Source organism: Rhamphochromis longiceps, linkage group LG4 (genome assembly GCF_057381845.1).
Source record: "Rhamphochromis longiceps isolate RC_006_pf linkage group LG4, R_longiceps_female_GT1.1, whole genome shotgun sequence".
Classification (NCBI taxonomy): Eukaryota; Metazoa; Chordata; class Actinopteri; order Cichliformes; family Cichlidae; genus Rhamphochromis; species Rhamphochromis longiceps.
In genome coordinates, this window is record NC_140560.1 from 26,181,692 (window position 1) to 26,190,995 (window position 9,304).

The window sequence follows — 9,304 nt, forward strand, 5'->3', positions numbered from 1 at the left end:
CTAATAACACTAAGGTCGAAATTAAGTATCAAAAACTGCTTTTTTTAAGACCTCTGAGGGCTGGCTTCCAATTTTTTAGACTCCTAACTTTAGAATAAACACTTTTAGGACTGGTTTGAAAAGTAATTTTATTATCTATAGCTTATATATAATTTCATGACAACTAATTACATGTTTAACTGTATTAGGTCTTGAGGCTGCTGTACCTTAAAAGTTAGATGGCATTAGATGACAAAACTGTGCAAAAAACATAATGTATGATGATACACTGATATTTACAATTTTCAACTTACACTGATTGTATATATTTTAACAATCACTCCCAATCAGTACCATCAAATGGTCATTAATTCTTTCCAAAATGTCTTTCCAAACTTCATACCCAGCTGAAATGTGGTGTTTATTAGTCTCAAATGAGTGACCCATGACAAAGGACTGCTAAGTCCTGTGTTTCAAGGCAACTTTCAAGGCTATATAAATAAAACCGATTTGAATTAAGTTGAATTTACCCAAAACTCAATAGAATATACTGTAATTTATGCACAGATATTTGTTGCATCTACTGAGTTTGTGGATTTATTCATTAATGTCAGTGCACATATGTGTCAGTCAATGACATACATGCACATACTGGTCAAGCAAGTTTGTCCTCAGTGAAGACAGTTAACACATTGTGTTTGGGTCAGGTTTAACCTGTTTTGATATTTGACAGCAGCAGAAACTCTGTTATTCTTTCAGCCCGAAATGAGACTATTCTGGTAAAAATTTAACCAGCATCTATTTGAAAGCTTTTCAGATCCAGTCAGTGTTAAATGAAGAAAATTAAGACTTTAGATGAATCTTGAAACTTTTTTTTCCAATGGGTTCCTGCAGAGACATCTGCTGGTCTTACAAGGGTCATGGGTGAATCTACAAACAGTGTTGCTTATATGCAACAGAGGTCATACAGAGGTTGGAGGGTGTCTTGACCCAGAGATGTGACCTGAAAAAGGGTGGTATGGTAGTAGAGTAGTTAGCACCATCACATCACGGTAAGGTGATTTTTTAGTTAAATAACAGCAGGGTCTTTCCTCCATTTATTCTTAAATAAGTTAGATTAAAATTATAGTAATTATTGTGTGACAATAGTTGCTTTGTCTAAAAGTGATTGTAAAACCTTTAAAAAAAAATTTCCGCTGCTCTTGAAACCATTAAAGCTTAATCATCCATTTATTATATACACAGACATGGCTTTATAAACATCCTAAACAGATCTGTAGCTCAAAATTTGAGGGGATTTGACAGGGGGAGTTTTTAGCCTAGGTCAAAATGAACTCAAACCATGTTGTGAAGGCACAGAATATGAACACTAGTAAGAGTTAAATGTATTTACTGGGATACTTTTAACTTGGCCGCTGGCATAAAGAAATGTGTCAGAAATATGTCACTACCAGGGACATCCTGTAGAGGGCATAGCTTAACTCATTAATGAACCTGCCTAAATTGGCACTGATGTACAAAATTTAACGGATGATATCTAATGGAGATATATAAAGATGAGTATGGTAAACAGAGTAGATAAAACAGAGCAACAGGAACAGAAGAGGAATTTTGATAGAAAAAAAATTGCAAGGTTTCAGGTGGTTGATTGAAGTTATATAAAATTTAACTTCAATCATGTTAAACGATGTTTTCACAAAATAACTTTGCATACTGAGTCAGATTTATTCCTCAGAAAGTTATTTTATTATAGTTTATGATTTATGATGCAAATCTTTTCAAAACCTCTTTACTACAAACTTGACATTAATGTAGTCATAAAATATAGCAAATACTTGTGTGCACTTATATTGGTGATATGATTCTCCCATCTTACTCTCCATCTTAAAACATCAAGTACTCTACCTTCAGATATTTTTCAGATATCATTGTCCTAAAGATGACAGGATCCTCCTGAAACAGAAGAGGGCAGTGTAGTATGATGTTAACTTGTGATTTCACAAGCATTTGAAGCAATCATCAAGTAAAGACAGTTATATTTTTCTTAGTAATGAACGTCTACTTTTCCATTTGCCTGGATTTGTTGTTCCTGTTTAGATGTCAAACATGACTCAGAAGTAAATTCTCAACCAGATGACCCATTATGTGTCCTCTAAAATCATCTGAACTCAGTGGAAGCAGGGAGTGTAAAAAGAGGCCACTTACCACCCCTGTGCAGTAATAACTACACAAGCCAAAGTTTCAAGCATTGGCTGTGCTCAGAATGCATCAGTCAACATGCGTCAAGGTCGACACGTGCTGGGTAGACCTTAATTTATTGCAAGTGTGTAAGATGATTGACACTCGAAAATGAGATGTTAGCAGACAGCACAAATAATTGTGATGCCTTCATGACTATGAATGGCCACCAGCATTTTGACAAGACAATCGTAGCCAAAAGCATGTCTACAAATCAAAATTCCTTTGGTGCCAAGACGCATTCTTGTTGTATTGCTGGGATTATGGCACCCAGCTGAATCAATATTCAGTTTGTATGTAATTTTGCTAAAACAATGTCTGACTCATTCTCTGTTCCTCTCAGCAGTAAAACCGCTCTGTGGTAGGAGTTTTTGTGCTAGCATGGCTTTTGGTAAACCAGTTTAGAGGATGTCCTGGCTGCAGACTTCCAGTGTCCATTCGCAAGACAGATCTTGAGATACAAGATATTTGCCCACACCAGCAACAGTAAGACCAAATTATGATTGGTGCTTTCAGAGATACAACCATGACTGATTATTGATCTCTATTTTTTTAAATTATTGAGATCAATTTTAAGAAGAACATAAATCCAGTTGTTGTACCCAAACAAGTACAAGGCTGAAGACAATAGTATCAATACTGTAGGCAATTGATACTGAAGATAGCCAAAGGGACTCAAGAATGTTCAATATGCTGTAAATGTTTCTTCCCCAGCTACTGAACATGTACAATAAACATGACAACATTGCTGTTTAAAATTATGGAATACAATATCCTGTATGCTCAGAATCGGTTTTTCAATCTGTTTTTGCACGAAAGACATTGTTATCTGCAGACAAGCTCTGCTGCCTGGTCAAAACCCACAGTGTCAAAATAGGCCCAGCAAGGGTCAGAGACAAAACATGGAGACAAGTTTGCTCACACTGACAATGGTAAGGCTCAGTCATACTCACTGGTGCTTCAAGAGAGACCATAAGAAAGTCAAAATCTACCTTTGCTCATTACCATTATATGTTAACAAACCGCAAACCAAGAGAGAACCAGTTTCTGTACCCAAAGCACAAGGTTGAATGCAGTGATGCTGCACTGTAATAGAGGTAAAAACAGCCAGGACGGTGTGCTCAGAATGTGTTCCGGGCACACATTAATGTAATGCTCTCATTACAACATCCTGGTAGCCATCATACTGCAGCAAAGTAAGCCCTCACTGCTGGTATATTGTAGCCATCAAGAGACAAGAAGCACCTGAGTCACTTGGAGCAGATATTCCACATAAAGGACAGGAGTGGCTTTTCTATCAGTGCTGAAACCTTTGATGGTTTCAAACACAAGAGTTAGGGATGACATACTCGTGTGGTCTAATGCTCTTTCTGATACTGGAATTACAAAGATATGAATATGTTATGTCGGTATGCTACCCAACAGTGTTTAATTAGAACTCGCTAAAGATAAATAAACATGTTGGCTTCCTCAAATTGCTCTGCTTATCTCACAGCACAACTTTTAACCCTTTCACACACAGTGGTCAGCCAGTTGTCCACATGTAAAAAAAAAAAAAAAAACTCTTTGAAAAGTATGTTTAAAAAAATGAAGTTCAAAAATCTTTTTCTCATGCCTTAAGATGAATAAAAATACTTAAGAATCAGAATCAGCATACTTTATTAATCCCTAAGGAAATTATTAGGATTAAATTAGTGGAGTGTGAGGTGAACTAAACCATTTTGCCTAACTTTGAATGAGTGATAAAAGAAAGGCTCCAGTATTTAATTATTTATTTTAATCAAAGTACAGTCACACAATTGATTTATTCGGGCAACTTATTTGGATCTCAATTATTTAGAAATAAAAATGGCAAACAGATACAAACTCTTCATTCCAGGTTTCCAAGGGCTCCTCCAACTGCTTGGATCTTGGGTAGTTACAATTACTGGCCTCCATTAGGTTCTGTACTGTAATACTTTCCAATCTTGTAAATGAGTTTCAGCTGCTATCTTGTACACAAAGGATTACCACAACAGCCCATTCCAGATGTTTTATTTGGCAGATTTTTATACTACATCCCCTTCCAGATGTAAGCCCAAAGGTTCTCACAGAATCAAATTGGCAATGTGTAAACCACTACACTACAAGGCCATTTGTTAATACATTAAGAAACAAATTACTGTCAGCAATTGTAGATCTTACTGAGGAAGCCTGTAGGCTATAATACAAACGTATAGACACAAAATATCCTGGTGTGTTGGAAACTTGTCAGGAGCACAAATACTGAAGAATCAGCAGCTGCAGCTTGTTGTGGACGTTTCTGTTTTGTCTGCATGACCTCTGGCAGGATATTTCATTAATGCATCTACAAAGAACCAGAAACAACTTAAGAAAACTTACAATTTCACATTTAATAAACATCATAAAAGGCTCTGTTATTTTATTAACTTCCAGAATGAAATTTCTAAACAAACCCCCCTGCTTCATGTTTGAGACAAACAGCCACACTATTTAAGTTACATCAATTTTTTTTGTTCTTAAAAATACAGAGCACAATAAATGTAGTGATTAAATAAATACAAAAATGAATGAATAAAAGAGCCTTACCATTATCAAAATCTGCGCTAACCTCTCTGGGGCCTCGATATCTGGAAGTCGGAAACAGCCAAAATATCCATCAAACGAAAGACAAATGGTTGATAGCAAAATAGTCAAAATCTCCAGTAGCATCAAGAGAAAGTCTAGCCCAGTAAACTGAGAGTCACTGTGGATTTGGCTGGGCTGTGGTTCAAGCTGATCTATATCAGCAGCCTCATCAGCCATTGTTCTCGTTTGTTGTGCTTCTGCTGAAGATGTATGGCCAAGAACTAGTTTTGGGTTGCTGCTGCTACAGTGAAGTGCTCCCCAAATTCTTTCCTTAGCAAGATCTCTCTGCCCTTTTAGTCTGTGTGTGCAGGACCAAGGGTCTCTATCAAGTTTCAGTACGGGGTACCACTGTGGGTGGGAGTTATTCAGTATACCCCTAACTGTCTTAACCCGGTGTCCCTCAAAAAATCAAAACAACTATGTAATACTAAACAACACAGTGTTTTCCTTTTAAAACACTTGTGCTAATCAAACATATAAAACACTTGATATATGTAAGACGTTATCCCTCCTCACAGACTTCAAATTAGTTTAGTCCGCTGCCTACCAACCCCCAAACCTTACACAATGGTGTGAGTGTTGTTGAGTAGGTATCTCTGGTAGTATTTGGTTAGAGGGCTGACCTTTTATCTTAGGTTATCTTAGTTCTATTAAAATAAAGCACATTTAAAATTGTAACCAACCTGGTTGACTTTTTAAAATGTTAATTAAAATCCCAATTAAAGCCATAACTCACTCTGACTTTCAAGTGCTTTTAGTTTATTACAATTGTTATTTTTATGATTAAAAAAATAAATCTTTGCTTATAACCTTAGAGCTTTACAATCCAAAGATGTTCTCTTCCTAATACTGTTATAAATATATATTATACTGTTTTTAGTGAATGTCTTTGGAGATTCTCAGCCATTCAAGTTACTTAAATTCGGTAGTATACAAGCCTCTAAAAATCACTCTACGCTGTACATTAAGCATAAATGGGAGAGGGAATCAGGCTCACGAATTTCGGAGGACAGCTGGTGGGGAATATGTGAGTCTCAGGCTACCACTGCAAATTCAAGGTCCTTAAGAGAGTTTGGTTGGAAGAATGTAGTGAGATTCTTTAACACTCCTAAACTCACAGCTCGGCAAACAGGCTCACAGAGCCAGGGCCTATGTTGGAGAGGTTGTGGAACCCCTATGGCATACCATTTTCATGTCTTCTGGGCCTGCCCAAGGATTCAGCCATATTGGGGGGAGGTGGCCCTTGAGATAAACAAAATAATTGGGATTACAATAGACTATTCATTTGATACGTTGTATCTTGGCAAACTGCCTACGGCACTCCCACATAAAGATATTTATTTATTGAAAATACTTTTGGCTGGCTGCAGAAAGGCCATAACCCGTAGGTGGCTAAAGGCAGACCCTCCAACTCGGGCCCAATGGCGTGGGATAGTGGAAGAAATTTTTGGAATGGAAAGGCTTACCTTTGTCCTTAGACTCGAGCTCGAGAAATTTAAGAAGCTCTGGGAAAAATGGGTTGTGTACTCCCCTTTGCACTGAATAAATGAATATTACCATGATGTAAGTAGATGCTATTACTGGAACTGTGAATGTCTCCCATGCTGACCTTAAGTTTTGTATTCCCATACTGTAAAATGATAAATAAAAAGTTATAAAAAAAAAACAATTGTTATTTTTATGATTAAAAAAATAAATCTTTGCTTATAACCTTAGAGCTTTACAATCCAAAGATGTTCTCTTCCTAATACTGTTATAAATATATATTATACTGTTTTTAGTGGATGTCTTTGGAGATTCTCAGCCATTCAAGTTACTTAAATTCATGCAAGTTTTCCAAGATAATTTCCAGCATTGCATTCACTGCTAGTGAAACTTTCACATTCCTACATTCCACCCCACCCCCAAGCCCAAGGGTGGAGGCAGGAGCCCCTTGTAAAACATGACCTGTTGTTAGGTCATTTTATCTTTAGTTATTCATGTGTGATAGTTCATCCTGCCATGTGCCATTGTCAGGTCATCAAACTTGCAAATTTGATTTCATTTAGTGTAAATTTTCTCATGTAAATATACTTTTGCATATAAGGCATGTGGCTTTTTATATAGTCTAAAAAATAATTGTTACATTTTTCTGAAAAAAAACCCCCAAACAAACGCAAAAAAACATAAAAAGGCTGGCTTGAGATGAAAATGTTTATATTTAAAACCTAAATGATCAAATACATGCTTGTAGGACATTTCAACAAGTACAGCCATGTGGCTTTAAAATGGCTCAAAGAAAAAACAGCCAAAAAAAACCAAAACAACAAAACAACACAATGGGAAGATTTAACAAATACATCATGGGCATGATGTGTGATGTCTGTGGAAGTTTACCCATAGACTTATACGAGTGAGTTGTTTCTGTAGGCACATGAGTTTTGTTGTTTACTACTGGAAATATTTGATCACACTTCATTTTTCTAGGTGCAGAACTATGTGCATCCAATTCAGTATTATTCTTATAGCAGCAAATCATGTTGTCTCAAAGCCATCCATAATCTATCCCAACAGGAGTTAGACATCACAGGTGGCTGTGGCTTAGATGGTTTTGAGGTGTGATGTTTGCTGTGATGACTGAAGTTTTAACCACTGCCATGAAGAATAGTGGAGATGTTAAAAATAAATAAAAATTCTTATAAAACTCTTAAATCTGTGATTATTAGACACTACAATTAATCCAACTAGTTAATCAGATTAAGACTGCAGGGTACCAAACTGAAAATGATTGACTATAGGTGTGTGTGTGTGCGTGCGTGCGTGCGTGCGTGCGTGCGTGCGTGTGTGTGTGTGTGTGTGCGTGTGTGTGTGTGTGTGTGTGTGTTGTGTATAGATACACACACAGCTTTGATTAGAGTGTGTGTGTGTAATTTCTTCTTTGCATAAGCCATTTATGCAAAGAGTTATTGTTTGTATTTATTACAACACACAAAACCAGAGTTCTAAAATCTTTAATCTTGACCAACTGTAGAAAAGGTGTGGGCCTCTTGAATCAACTATAAACAAGCAATATATAAAAATACAAAGTGCAGCAATAGGTATTTATAAAGTGACTCTGACGTTTTCAAACATAATTTGTTGGCCACAGCGATTCATAAAACAATGAAAAAAGCATTCTAAACATTTTTTTTCATTTTTCCAGTCATTACTGGAAAAAGTCAAACTATAAAATATTAAATATTAAACATAATAATAAATAATCGTCGGTTTTCCTGATAGCAGCTCATTGTGGGGCTTCCCATTCACAGGTCCTCTGGAAGGAGACTGGATTGATGCATCTGCAGACAGAAACAATGTTATAACAAAATGTCTGAGGGACGAGAACAAGCTACAAGTTAAAGTCAGCACGAGCTGACTCAGCTCATTAACTCTCTCCTTTCAACTGTGTACACCCAACAAGTCAAACGCAACAGGGAAAAGAAGAAAAACTACAGAACATAGTAAATAATAAAGTCTTACCGTTATCACAAAGTGAGGCAATGTGTCAGTCCTGAGAATGGATGTTGGAGTCTGCACATCCTCATAGGTGACTCACCAGAAGCCACACCAGAAGCCACATCAGTGCGATCAAACAAATCACCACTACCAGGCAAATGCAGACGGATTTGGTGACCTGACAATCAGGAGGTTCAGCAGGAATTCCGACAGCAGTATCGCTGCATGTCGTTGGTCTCACGTGGTCGCTGATTATGAAAACCTCAGACCCATTCCTGTAGATGACCGTTTGGTTGCTGCTTCGGCGAGAAAGTGTCCTCAAATGACGCATCATCCAGTTTCCTCCACGCAACACACCGTCTATGGAGGCCCTCGCCGCAATCACAAGATACCCCATCGGGAGAGGAAGAGCCACCCCCTGTGTGGTGTCCACATCTGCAGCCAGGGTATCGTCAGCTGGGTTCTCTTTGTTAAGATAAGTGGCTTGACGGCAGAGAGGACAAATGATAGATCCTCGACTCCGGGCGACTACCATTATTTTGCTCAGGCAGTCCTGGCAAAAGACGTGCCTGCAGCTCAGAGTGCGTTTTGCAAGCAGAACATTTTCAAAGCATACAGGACACTCCTGTGGGGCCTCGTGTCTATTTTCTGCTGCCAGTGCCATTATTCCGTCGTAAAATCAGCTGATTACTGGTACAGTAGTGTTCTCCAACTTCTGTTCACAACACGGAACTTTCTGCCCTTTTAAAGTGTGTGGTGGAGCAGGGGCCTGTACAAAGTTGTGGCACGGGGTGGCACTACCCACACATAACCCCCCCAAAAAATCGGATGCCTCGCACAGGTGTCCAAATAAAATGGAATAAAATCATAAAATATTTAATAGCATAATGTTTTGCATTTACAACATTTATGCTGATAAAAAATATATTTAAAAAATATAATTTTTAAAAGAAGCTAGCCCCCTGATATTCCTGAAAATGGTTCA

General features: G+C 37.5%; 2 long non-coding RNA genes across 2 annotated transcripts; both read right to left on the minus strand.

Annotated features, from left to right (window-relative positions):
- Positions 1 to 3,977: 3,977 nt before the first annotated feature.
- On the minus strand, positions 3,978 to 5,397 carry LOC146671762 (uncharacterized). The gene is made up of 2 exons (XR_014911613.1): positions 4,807 to 5,397; positions 3,978 to 4,564 (listed from the first exon to the last, which is right to left on the minus strand). It is a non-coding gene; the product is annotated as an uncharacterized LOC146671762 (long non-coding RNA).
- Positions 5,398 to 7,629: 2,232 nt separating this feature from the next.
- LOC146671763 (uncharacterized) lies at positions 7,630 to 9,037 on the minus strand. Its single transcript, XR_014911614.1, has 2 exons — positions 8,344 to 9,037; positions 7,630 to 8,162 (listed from the first exon to the last, which is right to left on the minus strand). It is a non-coding gene; the product is annotated as an uncharacterized LOC146671763 (long non-coding RNA).
- Between the last annotated feature and the right edge of the window lie 267 nt (positions 9,038 to 9,304).